The 17,752-nt window shown below is 42.1% G+C and overlaps 1 protein-coding gene across 5 annotated transcripts in view; it reads right to left on the minus strand.

Moving 5' to 3' along the window:
- KANK2 (KN motif and ankyrin repeat domains 2) overlaps positions 1-12,661 on the minus strand; it is a 101,595-nt gene extending 88,934 nt beyond the window's left edge. The window contains exon 1 of one of the 5 annotated variants that reach the window (XM_034437794.3): positions 12,526-12,661. The gene's annotated coding sequence lies outside the window, so the exon portion shown is untranslated. The remainder of the gene's footprint in view (positions 1-12,525) is intronic. The other 4 variants (XM_034437797.3, XM_087886520.1, XM_034437796.3 and 1 more) reach the window with 4 other exon arrangements.
- Between the last annotated feature and the right edge of the window lie 5,091 nt (positions 12,662-17,752).

Genomic DNA, 17,752 nt, shown 5'->3' on the forward strand with positions numbered 1-17,752 from the left:
GAGGTACTAATATCACTCTATAAAGCTTTAGTAAGACCACACCTAGAGTACTGCATCCAGTTTTGGTCACCACACTATTAAAAAGATGTTGAGACCAGTGGTGAAATGTAAAATGTGTTACTACCGGTTCTGTGGGCGTGGCTTGGTGGGGGGGGGGTAATGTGACTGGATGGGCATGGCCAACTTTTTTTTTTACTTTTAAAAGAATTTTTTCTACAACCTTAAGAGGTTGCAGAAAAAAATGCTTTTAGAAGCCTTTGACGATCAGGCAACTCAGCTGGGATCGCCAGAGGCTTTTAAAGGCATTTTTTTTCCTACAACCTCTTTGGTTGAAGAGGTTGTAGAAAAAATGCTTTTAAAAGTAAAAAAAAAAAAAGCCTCTGATGATTGTGCTGGGCATGGCGGTGGGGATCAAGGATTTTTGCTACAGGTTCTCCGAACCAGCCGCTGCCACCGCTACCGGATCGGGCGATCCAGTCTGAACTGGGAGCATTTCACCCCTGGTTGAGACTCTAGAAAAAGTGCAGAAAAGAGCAACCAGGATGATTAGGGGACTGGAAACTAAAACATATGAAGAACGGTTACATGAACTGGACATGGCTAGTCTAGTGAAGAGAAGGACCAGGGGAGACCTGGTCTTCCAATACTTGAGGGGCTGCCACAGAGAGGAGGGGGTTAAGCTATTTTCTAAAGCAGCTGAAGGCCAGACAAGGAATAATGAATGGAAACTGACTAAGGAGAGATTCAACCTAGAAATGAGGAGGAACTTTCTGACAGTGAGAACAATCAACCAATGGAAAAGCTTGCCTTTGAAGTTGTTGGAGCTTCATCACTTGAGACTTTCAAGAAAAGATTGGACTGCCATTTGTCAGAAATGGTGTAGGGTCTCCTGCTTGAGCGGGGGAGTTGGACTAGATGACCTATAAGGTCCCTTCCAAACTGTTAATCTGTTAATCTTCTATTTCAAGAACCATAGAGTGCAATCTGATTTCAAACATTTGATGAACAACTTTGATGTCCTTCATCAGCCTCCGTAACCCTGTACCTTCCAACAGAATAGGCTAAAGACCATACCACCTCTCCAGGCAACATGCTTACTGACAGCTGTTTTCACAAAGCTTGTGAAAGACCAAAACTGTCCTTGCTAAAATTACTTCTTTGCAGAGGGCCTTTGAAATCAGGCCAAAAGTGGTATGTGGCTATGGGACCACACATTGTCCATCTCAGATTTGTTTATATTTATCTGAAATAGAAAATTAATGTATAACTCAGGCTGTTTTCTGAAAACAAGAATAAAGAGAACCTTTGCCATTCTCACAAATATTAGGTTAAAAAAATGGAAGGCTGTTGATGAAGCATGGTAATAAAAATTAACGTATCCCCTTCTGCTGCCTCAGTCTAAATTTCTTCCTCTTCCTAGTGATTGCTCTTTGAAATGTAAAAAGAACACCAAAATAGAAAACTCAGTGCCCATAATATGAAGGTTGCTCCTCAGAAGAAAGAAAGAGAGAGAGAGAGAGGTTGGGGGGGGAGAGAAAATTGCTATTTTTGGCTAAAATATTTCCAGATAAGAGACAAAGGTGAAGCTTGGGGGGGGGGACCCCACCACTATCACATTAGAGATCCCCTGTTATCTTGATCAGTGGAAAGTCAGCTGCAGACTTGACTGAGAGAGGGAAAAAGGTTTATAAACTGAGTACAGAAAATGCAAGTGCTCATGTCAGCCTTTGGATAGTCCAGATCAGGAATCCAATGTTATGGATGCTAATATGATAAGGTTACAGTAACAGAATATTTCAAATATGAATGCATCTCTCCTCTCCCTGCTTTTATGTTAAGAGAACTAGCGAAGGTTCTCTTAATATAAAAGATTCCATCACACTGTTATGGAAACAGGATGGGAGAACTCTCTACTGGCAGCATTGGAAGTCCTTGGGGGAAAGATATGGTTGTGATACTGAAGTTGTTAGATGTAAAAATATGTATTTGCTCTGTTAGATGTTGGAGGACAAATAACTGAAGAAGCAAGATCTAATTTCCCAGTTCCCTGATACCCATCATCACTTTGGAATGAGGAAGGGTAAGTGCATATAGACCACAGGAAGGCCAGCACTAGGCAGCTGTTGGATAAATAGCAACAACTGGGGCAGCCCAATGAGGTGAAAAAATGTCACTGAAACATTGATATTCACTGTGACTGCTGGGCTGGACTTTATCTTACAACTTGCCATGTTTGCTGTTATCTGCATAATAGGGGGCACCGTGCTTCGGTGGTTCTCCTCCTTCCTCTCTGACCGTTCGCAGTTTGTGTTGGCAGGGGGGCAGAGGTCGACCTCGAGGCACCTTATTTGTGGAGTGCCGCAAGGGTCAGTCCTCTCACCCCTTCTGTTCAACATTTATGTAAAACCGCTAGGCGAGATCATCCGTGGTTTCGGGGTGAGTGTTCATCAGTATGCTGATGACACACAGCTATACATCTCCACCCCAGACCACCCCAATGATGCCCTTGCTGTGATGTCCCGTTGCTTGGAGGCCGTGCGGATCTGGATGGGGAGAAACAAGCTCAGACTCAACCCCTCCAAGACCGAGTGGCTGTGGCTTCCGGCGTCCCGGTATAGTCAGCTGGTACCATCACTGACAATAGGGGATGAGATCTTGCTCCCCACAGAGAGGGCCCGCAACTTGGGTGTCCTCCTGGATTCACGGTTATCTTTAGAAGATCATTTGACGGCCGTGGCCAGGGGTTCCTTTTATCAGGTTCGCCTGATCCGCCAGTTGCGTCCCTTTCTGGATCGGGACGCCTTGCGCACGGTCACTCATGCCCTAGTTACCTCCCGTATGGACTACTGTAATGCTCTCTACATGGGGCTCCCCTTGAAAAGCATCCGGAGGCTCCAACTGGTCCAGAACATAGCCGCGCGGGTGATTATGGGTGCAGCTCGTTACGCCCATGTAACACCTCTCCTACGTGAGCTGCACTGGTTCCCGGTGGTCTTCCGGGTGCGATTCAAGGTGTTATTTATCACCTTTAAAGCGCTCCATGGCTTAGGACCTGGGTACCTACGAGACCGTCTTTTGCCACCAATAGCCTCCCACCGACCAGTTCGTTCTCACAGGGAGGGACTACTCAGGGTACCATCAGTCAAATTATGTCAACTGGCGACTCCCAGGGGGAGGGCCTTCTCTGTGAGGTCTCCAACCCTTTGGAATGAACTGCCCCCGGAGATACGGAATATCCCTGATCTCCATGCTTTCCGCCGTGCCCTCAAGACCCTGATGTTCCAACAGGCGGGGCTAAACATATGAACATGTGAATGATTTTTTAAATGTGATCTAATTCTGGGTTTTATTTAATTGACCAAACTAAGTAATAATTTTAATTAGCAATTTTATGATGTTTGTGTGTCTATATTTTTCTTGACTGTACACCACCTTGAGTCCTACGGGAGAAAGGCGGTATAGAAATATAATAAATAAATAAATAAATAAATAAATAAATAAATAAATAAATAAATAAATAAATCAATCAATCAATCAATCAATCAATCAATCAATCAATCTGCACCAAATTATCTTACCCAGGCATCATCTTCATCCAGTGGAGGTTAAGCCTGGCTTGTACCTGAAAAACTGTGCCCAATATTGCATTTAAGAGATGCAGGTAATTCTGCATTTCCAGAGATTCCAGCAAATCATACTTTTTAGTAAGAATAAAAGCTTGTTCATGCAGCTCACAAGGTAGGTTTAATTCCCATCCTTAACACAGGAAGAATGTATGCTGCGTTAATATCACTGCTCTCACAATAATCCAGGGTGACTGTTACTTGCTGCTGTGGGTGTCAGAGAAAAGAAAACAAGGAGGAGGAAAGGCAAAGGGATTCTTCTCCTCTGATGACTGATTGGCTTGCAGGGTGCTGTGTTCCTCTCCCCTTTACTGTTTCCCTGTGCATTGCACAGGTTTACACTGAAGAGCATCGCCACCACACTTAACAGCAGCCACAGCTATGTGTCTGCCTTAGAAGGGTTCATGCTGGGCCCCCAGGGGTGATGATACCTGTTATCTTTCCTTCTCCTCACATATAGCCACAGAGCCTAGAGGCCAGATGGGAAGCAGTGGGCCAATTGGAGCCAGACTTAATTTACCTTCCTCAGGTTCCTCCTCCATATGGCATAAAAGTGTTTGCATAGGATTGAACCTGAGATGGAGGCTCCAAGCACATCTCCTCAGCAAGTAGCAAGCAGGATGCCTCAGAGCCAAGGCAAGGGGACTATGCACTCTTGAACTCCATGAAAAGTAGCTGAATTTATCATAGTTGAATTGGCAAACATTTTATTAGGCCAGGGATGCAAAAGGCATGACTTCTTTCTTCATGTTAGTTGTTTTGCTGAGCTAGGATTGATTTGGTTAATGTCTGAGACTGAGACTAGAACATTATTTTATGCAATAGATGTGGCTTCCTGTTACAAGAAGCAATATAATGCAGTGGAAGAATTGGAGCAGTTAGCTGCAATCTGGCTTGTCTACTTTCCAGTCTGCTTCTAAAATGATATTCAAGTCTATCTCTCCATGGTTTTGTCTGTGGGTTTTTACAAAATATATTTATTGCTATTCAGTATCATAAGTTTAGAGTTACAGTTTCATAAGTTTAGAATTGTAAGCCACCCACAGTCATTGGCTAGCTATAAAAATTGAATAAATAAATAAACAAACCGACAAACAGACAAACTTCTATATGACAAAAATGTTAACTGAATATACATGCAATCAATTTTCCAGCACAAAAAATCCTTGAACATTTGAAAGAAGATATACAGCAAAGTGCTATAATTGGTTTTAGCTTTGATTTCTGGATTTTGACGATTCTAAAAGAGAATAAGCTTTACGAATTCACTCATACACATGGATTAAATTAGGTTTTGTATGCAAAGTCTGGAAGCCCAGCAGTTAGGTGGATTTCCCTTGAAAGTCTGCCCTTCTCAATCAGCCTTCTCCTATCTTTCAGATCATGGCATAAGCCCCCCCCTTCATATACTGAGATTTCAATTATTTCAAAAAGATTTGCTAAAGCTGCCTGGTTCTTAGGGTTGGGAATGCTAGTCTGAAGCTAAGTGCTTAGAGATAGAAAATAAGCCACTTAATATTCTTAATGAAACAGGATTATTCTCAAGAGCTCAAGAGCTCTTGCTAAAACACACCCAGATATATTCTTCCAATGGAGCCCTCAGCATCAACAGAGAACATTAAACTGAAGCTTCCCTGCTCCTCTACTTATAGATACATACATATAATATATTAACTGGATACCCATGCTCCGCTGCAAAACTATGTGATTGGGCTTGATAAATCAACACTTACAGCTTGAAAATTAATGAGTAGTTACGATTGGCCTCTCCCCTTCTCTCCCTCAGGCTTGCCCCACAGAGGCCTCTCTTCTCCCCTTCTCTCCCTCAGGCTAGCCCCACTGACTCTCTCCTATCCCCTTCTCTCCCTCAGGCTGGCCCCAAAGAGGCCTCTCCTATCTTATCCCCTTCTCTCCCTCAAAGTGGCCCCATTGATCCTCTGTTATCCCCTTCTCTCCCTCAGGCTGGCCCCAAAGAGGCCTCTCCTATCTTATCCCCTTCTCTCCCTCAAACTGGCCCCATTGATCCTCTCTTATCCCCTTCTCTCCCTCAGGCTTGCCCCACAGTGGCCTCTCCTCTCCCCTTCTCTTCCTCAAGCTAGCCCCACTGACTCTCTCCTATCCCCTTCTTTCCCTCAGGCTTGCCCAACAGAGGCCTCTCCTAACTTATCCCCTTCTCTCCCTCAGGCTTGACCCACAGAGGCCTCTCCTCTCCCCTTCTCTCCCTCAGGCTAGCCCCATTGATTCTCTCTTATCCCCTTCTCTCCCTCAGACTTGCCCCACAGAGGCCTCTCCTATCTTATCCCTTCTCTCCCTCAGTCTAACTCCTTAGCATCAGATCGTTTTTCAGGTGGGGAGGGGGAGTAGAATGTCTAAACTCCCAGCCGCAGGCCAGGTGAGTCATGCGCTGGCCATGCCCATGCCCAAGTGGCAGCAGAGTTCTTTTCAGGTGGGGAGGGGGAGTAGAACGTCTAACTCCTTAGCATCAGACCATGTTAATAATAATATAAGAAATACTAATGATCTGATGGTCATTTCGAAAAATCCTTTCTTAGTGAGCACCTAGAAGCCAAGAGGAACACACATGCCAAATTTCAAGTTTGTAGGCTTTACGGTTCTGGAGATTTTGTGATGATGCGTGAGTGGTATTTCACTTTTATATAGATAGATATGAGCAAATGGGGGAGAGCCTGAACGTCAGTTTTATCCCTCAGCAAACACCAGGACAATATAGGTCAACTTTCATAGCTAGTCTCTGAGCATAAACACACTTTAGTCTGGTCCAGCAGGACTGGAGAGGTGTAGGCCTTAACATGAGATGTATACATTGGCAGGGGAAACAGAAAATACCATAGGACTCTGGAATGTAGAGAAACTGTCCATCTCACCTCTGCCTAACTGTTAACGTTTTGCTTTCAAAACAGAAAGAGCCCCACTAATACAGACGTGTATCTCTGTACTTGCATACACAGTTCTTGTTGTCTTCTCATGAGCCCAAAGTCTGAGAAAGTGAGGACTTCACTCTCTCTCTCTTTCTCCCTCTCTCTCATTTTATGAATTAATCTGCCTTAGCTAATTTACTGAACAATGCTAATTAATAGAAGCAGTTTTTTTATTTTTAAAACTAACAAAATACTAATATATTAATAATGCTTCTTTGCTATTAGAAAAGAACTTCCAGCCTAGGATTTCTGGAGTTCCAGAATTCTGTGGTTAAAAAAAGAAAATGCTCACAGACCTGTTATGTTTAGGAAAATGAATAGGAGTGGAGGAGGGAAAATGATGATGAAAAATCAGATATATAGAAGTTCAGTATATCCTATCAGTACTGATCTGTTAAGATAGATGGCAGAATTTTTTAAAAAGATAAAACATTGTATAAATGCTATATTGCAGTTCAGTGGGATATAAGAAGCAGAAAAAAATTAAAAGAGCTTTACAATTCAAGTCTCTGCTGTCTTCCAGAAAGTCTGTCTTTCCTTACAGGCTTCAGGCCAGTGCTGGATGCCAATGATTTTCTGGCTCATGGTTAGGATGGTTAGGTGTTCAGAACACTATACTAAGGCAGAAGAGGGCGGCTTCTTGCTAGGCGGGTGCTGATACTTACAGTAATGAACCTCAGAAAGAGTGCATAGGCTCTGTTCCTCAGAGCCAAACTAGGTACAATCAATGTCATTCATACAAATGATAATTTTTGTAATTAAACAAACAAAACAAAACAAAACAGCAAACCCAAGGATTTGCTCTAGGTTGGAATTGCAAGGGCAACACAGTTAAATATTTTTTTTCTTTACCCTCCTAGGTTTCCATTCACATTGGGTACCCACACCCGCCATTTATGCTTTTAAAAACCAAAACACAATTGTTAATTACATTTAGCTCTGCTGCTCATAGCCCCCTCCCAAAAAGTCAGTTACAAATCAGGCTGCTCGTGATTTCTAAGGACTGGAGACTCTGTGACTTGCCTATGTAAGAGGCCATTTGGGAAGACAGACAATCTGCACTATATAGCATAAAAGGAACAACTTTCTGAAGACCCACATCATCTGAAATTCAAGCATTAATTGATCAGCCACAATTAAATGATTAAAGCTCAGAGCAATAACTGAAAGAATGTGCAAAAGAATTCCCATTTTTTTGCCACAAGCACTGCACCAATGTATTGCAAGACTAGGAAGAAGTAACTACAAATTGGTGATTGACACTGAAGGTGTTGTGGAGAACGTAGCATTGTTCATTAAGGTTCTTTCTCTATGCTTCAAGTTACTAAAGTGGATATGTGAGATTAAGTGCTAATTTAAATTTAGCAAAGGTTAAATTATGCTGGCCATACCCCAACATCTTCCCACAGTGGGGAAAGGGCAAAAGGAGGGAGGGTATTGCATTTTAATAAGTGACTCCATCTGGCTTGAAAGAGTGAATTGTTTGATCTTGCTGAACTCTCAGAGCTCATTTATACAATGAGGCCCTTCAGCCAACAACTTTGGAACTACAGGATGTCCTGCAGGCAATGTTTTGTTCATAGGGAGGTTTGGGGAGAGAGTTCTGCAGATGGAGATTGTGTATTACCTGAAGAATTGAGTTTTTTCCTTTGTGGTTCTAGGAGACAGAGGTGTGACAGCCTGGAAAATAATAACGGCAAAATTTGAAAAGTTGGGGCTTAGACCAAGCAAGCATGTCAGAAAAGAATTGAATATTGATCAGAAATGGAATAAAAGTGCATCACAAAAGGTTATTTGAAGGGTCAATTGCTGTTGCCTGAAGTCATTTGTGGTGTTATGACCTCTGATTATTATAATACCCCACTGGAGGTGGAACATGATCAATTCCCCTGTATCTTGTTTGTATCCTTCCCAAACACAGCCTTGAGTTTGCTGTCTTTTCTTCCCTTCTGTTCTGTTGGTGAAATATTCACTATCCTCTAAGCAGTAGGTTGAAAGCTTTCTACTTCTCCTTCCCCAGCAGCACTAAGGTACTTTTTTGCTACCTTTCAAATGGGACAAGACCTGTGTTATTACCAGAGATGAACAAATGTAATTCTGAGGTCCCACCATCTCCTTCCTAGGAAACTTATTGGGAAGAGAAGCTTCCTGCCCTGCGAATTTATTATTATCAACTTGTCAAATACTCTGCAAACGCATTATTTGAAAATTGCTTGAGAATCCAAAAGCCTTTTGTTTTCTTTCTGTATTATACTCTTTGGGGGAAGATTGAATATCTATAGCTGAAATTCTTACTAGCATAAATATACTGGGGTCCTCCAATTACAATCTTATAGCCACATGAACCCACATAATTGTTTGTTAATCACCTGATAAATGTAATATATTATAACATCAGATGCTGTGGGTTTAAGAGGAGAGAGCAAAATTCAGGCAGTTTTCTTTTCAAAGTTTTCAAGAACATGAAATCCTGAAGAAGGAAAGTAACCTTGTTCCACAAACACAATTTATGAGAGGAGAAAGGATTAGCCTCAGTGTGACAATTATCCCTGAATGGATTTTTTTTTTTAAATTTACTCTGTAAACTGCCACTTAGGGAAAACCGCAGTGTTACAAAATCTCGCACCTTTAGCAAGGACCTCTCAATATGGAGCAGTTGCCCTAATCTGGCATCAGCATGGCCCTGCTATATTCCTACAACATTGTCCTCCTTGGGCAAGCAAGCCGACATCCTTCCAGCTCTGACACAGTACAGCTCACATAGCAACTCTTCAATTTAGCAATTTGTGATGGTGGAGCCTTGTGGGCTTGGGATGGGGCCATTTTTCCATTCACAACAACTCCTGCCTTCCCTTTGTAATTTGAATTTGGAGCTCCCTGGTGGATTTCAGCAACAATCTTATCAGCAACATAATCTTAATTCTTCTAGATAATTTCACAATCCTTGCAAAATAAAATAAAACAAAACAAATCTGTGCAGCATGCACAATCAGACTTCCTGTCTGCCTTTAAGCAAGTGATTACTCCCAGCAACACTACATGAAACCTGTACTGTGGTTGCAATTGTTGGGAAGAGCACCTGCCTGAAAAACTACCTGTCCTGCCATCCCCAGTTTCCAGTGGGAAATTATATACCCTGTTTCCCCCAAAATAAGACATCCCCTGATTGAGCTTATGCCCAATCGGGCTTTTTTAAAAAAGTTTTTCATTTTTTTAGATAAACAAACATTTAATACATCAGTTTTCTCTTCCCTGTGACATCTCGGTGTTATCTTCCAAAGTTCTTTCTTTTTCTGTATAGTTGTCATTACTTCTATCTTGATCCTTATCCAGTCCACAATATCAATTCATCACTAACATAATATTCAACTCATCACATATTTTTACATATTTATATAATTAATCATTTATATCTCTTCTCCAACCAATAATAAAAATCATTCCATATTTTAAAATATTCTGAGTCTTCTCTATCTTTAATCATCAAAGTTAATCTGTTCATTTCTGCACAATCTAAGATATTTTTTATTACTTCTTCTTCCAAAGGTATTTTCTCCGCTTTCCAATTTTGTACATAGACAATCCTTGCAGCTGTTATTACATGTATTATCAGATAAACTTTTTCCTTGCTATTTTTTTCAGATAGGATACACAGTAGGAACAATTCTGGTTTAAATTCAATACGTTGATGTATCATTTCCTCCAACCAAGTCTTAAATTTAATCCAATAGTTTTTAGCTCTAGACATGTCCACCACATATGATAATATGATCCTGGTAGTTGATGACACTTCCAACATTTAACCCCAATCGGGCTTTTGAGTGTATGGCAATAAAGCCAAGCACTTATTTCCTGGTTCAAAAAAATATAAGACAGGGTCCTATTTTCGGGAAAACATGGTTTTCCTTTTATACATATGACTCAGTTTTCCTGAAAATGACCAAATGCACATGGCATGTATTGAAACCACAGGGAGCAGTGGGATACTAGCACTGTACTCTTCCCTTTGGTTCAGGGAATTTTTGTAACTCCTTACTCAGTTAGAAAGACACTTACTAAATGATTTTTCTTTTTGGTCTGTTGGATAAAGCACTGGTTGATCTCTAGTGGTTTCTAACTGCACTCATGATTGGCATTGCCTATTGAGCAGAGGGTCAAGATGGTGGTCATGGCAATGCAACCAAATCTCATCTTTTTCTTATGCATGTTGATACATGACCATGAAAAAAGGGGTGCAACTTCATTCATACGATTGCAACTACTATATCTAGTTTTTTTTAACTCTCCCTACAGATAAATCTCAGTATGGAGATGATCACACAGATCACTTCAAAATGCACTGAAGGAACTTGTTTCCACCAAGCATCACATTAGAGAGTGAGACAACACTCCACTCCACCTTGTGCTTAGACACTTGGCAGGCCCCACCCTTTTGAATGGTCTCTACAAAATAAACAACTAGCCTTATTCAGATGGCAAATGTTTTCATGAAATTAATACAAACCCAGGAATCCAGTGGGATTACACTACAGATTAGAAAGGAAATTCTTTTGCATAGAAATTTACACTGAAGGGTAAAAAATAGCTCTATTACACAGTATGGGTGCTGCTGTTGTTTAGATTTTTTAAAAATCACATTTAAAGGCAAACCAGGATGCTTTTCATGAACACCTGAAAGGATTGCAGAACTGTAGCCATCTGGCTAATGGACTAGTCCTTGTGGGGGCCTAACACTTAGCTAAGCTTTAGAGCTCTGGACATCACTGCTCTAGAAAAGGAAGTCATCCTTGGCCAGTTTTGCCAGGTTCGGTGACAAAGGGAGATCTCTAATATCATGGTTGTCACACACTGGATGGGGCATATGGCTATCCGGCTTGCCTTCAAGACAGCTATCCAAAATTAACTGAGAAGCAAAAGTCACAGTCTTTCCAAGTGACTCCTACTGCCCAGCTGGCTTTTTTTGGGAGGGGAGGACCCAGCAGGCACCCACTCCTTCGCTGCCCTGAGCAAGGTTAACAGGAACCTGGCCTGTTGCTCCACTCCCTCCTTATTTTGCACTCTTTCCTTCACTGTTGAGCATCCACCTCCAGAGTTCATAATGGTCTTCCTGCCCCACCACTTGGGGGCAGCCAACTCCAAGAAATCCAAGATATCTCTCCACTCTGGGACCTCCCAATGCAATGTTATCAATATCAGCCTGGCAGGCAGAGGAGCAAAAGAGGGGAGAAAAGAAAGAGAGAAGGAGAGAAGAGAGAGCGGGGGAAAACAACTTTAAACACCAGCGTTCCCGTTCACAGCGAACGCGCGCCTCACTCTAATGGCAAACAGCTGTAGATGACCACACTACGCCGCCCCGCCTTTCTCCAGCCTAAAAACAGGCACTGAGAGGCGAATCAAAGGAGGAGGAGGAGGCGGAGGAGGAGGCGGGGGGGGGATGTACAGATGGTGTTTATCCTTTTCGGCTCTTTTTCCAGCTCAGGGGATGGCAGCGGGGAAGAGCACTAACGTGCTTACATTACACGGCGAAGGAATTTGGACAGAATTTAGGCAAGCGGACAGGTTTTCTCTGGAGTTTGAAGGGACTCGCTAGCTCGCTTTCTCAAAAGCCACTCGAGGCAATCGAGGCCGATCTGAGGCGACGGCGGGGACAACGAGTCAAGGGAAAGGCGGCTGGGGATCAAAGGAGCAGAGGCGCAAGCGAGCCAGGGGAACCAGCGGGAGGAAGTGTCCCCGCTCACGAGCCGCTTTGGGACCCTCAGTCCGCGGAGTCATTTTTCAGACTCGAGCGGGAGGGGAAGAAAGGCAAAGGCAGCGGAGGCGCGGAATTTGGGAGAAGCCTCGGAAGAAGCGGTGTTAAGCTGAGAGAGGGGAGGGAGCTTGCGGGCAAGAAGCAAAGCAGCGGAGCATCTTCGCGCCGAGCAGTTAAGATGATCGGACAGGACTGGTCAACAGGGCCGGCGTACCTTAACGGCCTCTCCCGCCTGCGGTGCGCCGCTCCTAGCTCCAGCCGAGCTCCTTGCCAACGAAGCGGACTTGCCCAGCAGAGACCCCGCGACTGTCTGACACTCCACCCCCGCCCGATGAGGCCGCGCCCCCTCTGTTGCATGGGCCAAGGGACGGGGTGGGGGAAAGTAGCGGGTCTGGCTGACTCCACCCTCAGCGGGCTACGAGTGGCCGGGAGAGTTCCCGTTCCTAACCCGCACCAGGAGAAGAGCGTACCGTCTTCTGACCTTTGCATTTTACGCGAAGAAGTCCTGGAGGGTTAAATTTTCTCGATCGGTTGCATTCCTTGTCAGTGGAATTGTTGTATATCAAAAAGGGGCTTGGAAAAACCGTTCTTCGTTTTGAAACGAGGAAAATACTCTCTAGCCTAGTAGCTTTTCAGTCCTTCTGGTAGGTAGCAGAGACATGTCTATTTCAGATTATCATCCCGTCCCCCCACACGTGTCCCCCCCACCCGGTAAAATCAGAATTGGAAGGGCCGTTTGGGTCTTCAGGTCCACCGTGCTACTCAAGTAGCACTTCAGATTAAAGCATCCCAGGCTATCCAGCATCCCCTTGAACAAATTCACTGAAGCCTTCTTCAGTAACCTTCTGAGCAACATCCTTTCAGGTGTTAAACCCTTCTAACAAATCCTCCCTGTGTCATTCCAAAGATGAAGTATGAGCGCCGCGTGGCCAGTTTCTTTTGCATTAGTTATCCCATTCAATTTTGTGTCATCTGCAGCCAAGCGTTTCCTCCATCTTTTCACCCAAATCACTGATTACAATCTTGAAAAGTAGAAGGTTCAGAACCGAATCTTACGGTACATCCATGGTGAAGAGGAGTCATGGATTAGGACTTTCCAAGTAACATTTGGGGGACCAATTATGCATCCATTTGATTGTTGTGGGGTACTCTATGAAAAGTTTTGGTGATACATCTAGAGCAGGGTGTCAAACTCAAGGCCCAAGCGGAGGATCTGGGGTGCTTAGATCTGACCCACAGGGCCACCCTGGAAACAGTGAAGGACCCGCCTGCAGTGCCACTGCCAGTGAAAACAGAGCTTGTGAGGGCTGTGGGTGGCCTTCCCAAGTTCTGTTTTCATTGGAAGAGGGTTGTAGGAAGCCGTTACAGGTGAAAATGGAGCTCGGGAGCCCGCTTTCACTGAAAGAGTGCTCAGGCCACCACAGTTCAGCCAGACCATCGGCTAGTTTTAGTATCCTGTGATACTGTTCATCTGGCTGGGAAGATTGAAATCATTCTGAATAAGGAGTATTCCCTAATTATCAATCACTAGCTTCAGTTATGTCCTTTACCTGGCTGTTGACAAATTCCTGGTGGATCACATATTATTTCCCTTACTGGAACTGTTGGCAATTGTGATTTTTGTATGTCCTTTTAAAGAAACTCCCATTCATTTTGAGCTTTTCCTGCCAGGGGATACTCCTATTAATTCTTCTGAGTTTGTCCAATGTGTACACTTTTTTTTTTTTTTTTTTTAAATTCAGGCTGTGTGTTAGACTACACTATACTTCAATTCAATTTTCCTTAAAATCAATAATACCAGCATTTGGTGTTCACTTATATCCAGTGTTCCTGCTACTTTCACTATTCTAAATAAGCTTTGCCTATTTCTTAGTATTGTTGAGAGTAACAGATATTATTCTGCCTGTCCCAACTCCCTGAAAGAGAAAGTTGTCAGCAAGTCAAGAATTTTTGGGAAGGACCATGCTTGGCAGAGTTTCTCTCCCAACAGATGCTGGGGTAATACAAGTTTCCCATCACTGCTACTTCAGGCTTGAAAGACCTGCAGTTTGCTTTCACAAGGCATCATCTTCTTCTTGCTAGGATGGGGGATAGTCAACCCAAATAACAGTGTTGCTTTTATTTGTTCCTCTTCCCTTTCTATTATTTCTGTTCTTTTTGAACACATAGAATCTTTATATTGATGTATTTCTTTTTTTTTTATTGAAAAGTTTTACAAAAAAAAAAAAGAATTTCCTTCCAATATTCCCCCCTTTTTTTCCCTCCACCCCACCACCCCCACACCCCTTCCCCCCATCCCACCCTCCCCCCCCAGACTTCCCAGAGCAAAATACACGTTATTTCAGTTAACAATCATAAGCTAAATTAACCTATCTTTAAACTACCAAATCCCCCCCGAAACCTTAACTCCACTATAGATAACATAATACTTCTAAAATTTAACATTCATTCATAACCTATTTGATATTTTCTTGTCTGATACTTATTTTGAATATAATCAGTCCATCTTCTCCATTCCAATACGTATCTTTCTTGTGTATAGTCCTTCAAGTACGCTGAGATTTTCACCATTTCCGCTAGGTTCGCTACTTTCAACGTCCACTCTTCAATAGTAGGCAAAAAGTCCTTCTTCCAATATTGCGCTACCAACAGCTTAGCTGCTGATATCAAATTTAAAATCAATTTAGTCTCTAATGCTGTACAATCCGTAGTTATACCCAATAAAAACAATTGCGGAGTAAATTTCAACCTTTTTTTCAAGATATTCTGCATCACCCACCCAAATTTTTATCCAAAATGCTTTGATTTTCTTACAAGTCCACCATATATGATAATAAGTTGCATCATCACAGTTGCATCTCCAACATTTAGCTTGCAAATTTGGATACATACATGATAATTTTTTAGGATCTAAATGCCATCTATAAAACATTTTATAAAAATTTTCTCTTAAGTTTTGTCCTTGCATAAATTTAACATTCTAACCCAAATCTTTTCCCATGTTTCTATCATCACTGGTTCCTGAAAGTTTTGTGCCCATTTTATCATACAATCCTTAACCAATTCTGTTTCTGAATCTATTTCCAATAATGCATTATACAACCTTTTAATATGCATTTGACTTTGATCTCTAATCTGTTTTACCAAATTTTCCTCATTTTGCATAACACCAATTTTTTGATCTTCCCTCCATCTAGCTTGAAACTGACCATACTGAAACCAAGTATCCCTTCTTCTTTCAATACATTTAAAGGTTTCAATTGCAATTTGCCCCTTTCCATATAAAGAAGTTCTTTGTAAGTAATCACCTCCTGTTTTTGTTCTATACTTATATTTTCTACTGCATGTCTGGGATTTGCCCATAGGGGTATCTTGTAGTTTAACTTATATTGATACTTTTTCCAAACCCTCAACAAAGCATTTCTAAGTATGTGATCTTTAAACACCTTATCCACTTTTTTTCATATAACAGGTAAGCATGCCATCCATATAACAAATCATAACCTTCTATATTTAACATTCTCTCTTCAGTTAAATTGAACCAGTCACTAATTTGTGATAAGACAGCTGCTTCATAATACAATCTTAAATTAGGCATTTTAAGACCTCCTCTCTCACGTACATCCTGTATAATTTTCAATTTTATTCTTGGTTTTTTCCCAGCCCAAATAAAAGTATTAACCCCTTTCTGCCACTCCCTCAAATTTCCATCTTTCTTAAGCACTGGTATCATTTGAAACAAAAATAAGAACTTGGGTAGCACATTCATTTTTATTACTGCTATCCTTCCCAATGTTTTCCATCTTTCTCTTGTTGTAACATCTCCATTTTCTTTCTGCCCGCCCCCCCGCCCCCGGTGAGGGTGGGTATCCAGCCTTTAGAACATTGACATAAAAATCTTTTGCCTTCCAAACTGTGTTTAAACGATATCTTTCTCCACCATAATTCACTATTAGACCGGTTGGAACATCCCATCTGTACTGCACTTGCTGATTTCTCAATTCATTTACCAGGAAGCCAAAGTCCTTTCTACTTCTCAACATTTTGGGAGGGATCTCTTTCAGAACCACTAGTTCTTGTCCAGCCACTTGAACCTTATTCTTGTAGGAAGCTTGTAAAATGTCATTTCTGATCCTCCTGGTTGTAAAATAGATCACCACATCTCTTGGTAACTGCCTTTGTCTTGCCACCCAGGAGTTAACCCTATAAATTTTATCGATTCGGGTTGCCACCTCTTCTGCTCTTTCTTTGATTATCTCTGCCATAGCTTCAGCACAAATGTCCTTTAGATTTTCCTGGCTATTTTCTTTCATCCCTCTCAATCTCAAAGCAAATTCCATAGATCTATATTGTAACATAACCAATTCATCATCCACCTTCTCTGTTTTAGTCATAATGTCTCCTACTTTATTTTCCAAGTTCAGATTGGCTTCATTAATTTCTTCTACTCTCTCATCCAGCTGAACAAGGTGTTTTGCCAATCCTGAGACTGCTAGGATAATGTCATCTCTTATTTCGTTATGCTTTTCTTCAACAACATCTTTAATTGCCTTTATATTTTTTTAGTTTCCCTTCCATAATTACTGTTTGGTTGTTCATAGCTGCAGTTTGATTATTCATGGCTTCTTTTATAAATTCTTTAAGTTCTTTAAAAGAAGCCTCCTGGCTCTGTGAATCAGCCGGAAGTTGTGCTTTCTGTGTCACTACTGACACTACTGGAGAACCTCCTCCACTTTTAGAAACTCCTGGCTTAGCTTGCTTGGAAGCCATCTTATTTTAAAAAGTCTTTTTCCCTTTCACAGCCACAAAGTCTCTTGAACAATTTTTAAAAGTTTATAGTTTATAGTTTGTCAAACAAAATAGTCTTTTCTCCACCAAACTCTCAATTCCCAGCAGCTTTAATCCACTCTCAAAGCGCAAAACTCTCAATAAGCACTTTCATTTCTAACTTTCACTTTCATGCCCACAACAAAGGTGCCATCTTCAGCCTCCAGCTCAAAGAAATTCAATTAGAAACAATGTAAACCCAGAGTTAAGTGCTGTTATTTGCAAATGCTTGTTCTCCTGTTTCCGCTCTGTCTGCTCTTGTATTCAATCAATCTCACTTTTGCCTGCAGAGTTGGTTGCGACGTCTGGCTCTGTTTAAAACAGAGTCGTCCTGGATCCGGAGCTTCAGTGGGCTGACCGGGGAGCTCTTGCCCTCCAAGCCTCTGGAATTATTCCAGGAGGCTTACAGGGAGCTCTACCCACACCCACTGGCTCTCCTCTCCTTCTTCTCCCGATGGAGAGGTTTTCAAGCCACCAGACAGCTGCTTAACGCTGTCAAAGCGGCTTTTACGAGATCACGGGGCTGGCGGTCCGGAGAGACCGTCCACAATGCCGGCGGTGCCAACCGGAAGTCCCTATATTAATGTATTTCTGTCACATAATTTATTCTGCTA

The sequence above is a fragment of the Pantherophis guttatus genome, chromosome 2 (assembly GCF_059756535.1).
Source record: "Pantherophis guttatus breed Tessera chromosome 2, ASM5975653v1, whole genome shotgun sequence".
Taxonomy (NCBI): Eukaryota; Metazoa; Chordata; class Lepidosauria; order Squamata; family Colubridae; genus Pantherophis; species Pantherophis guttatus.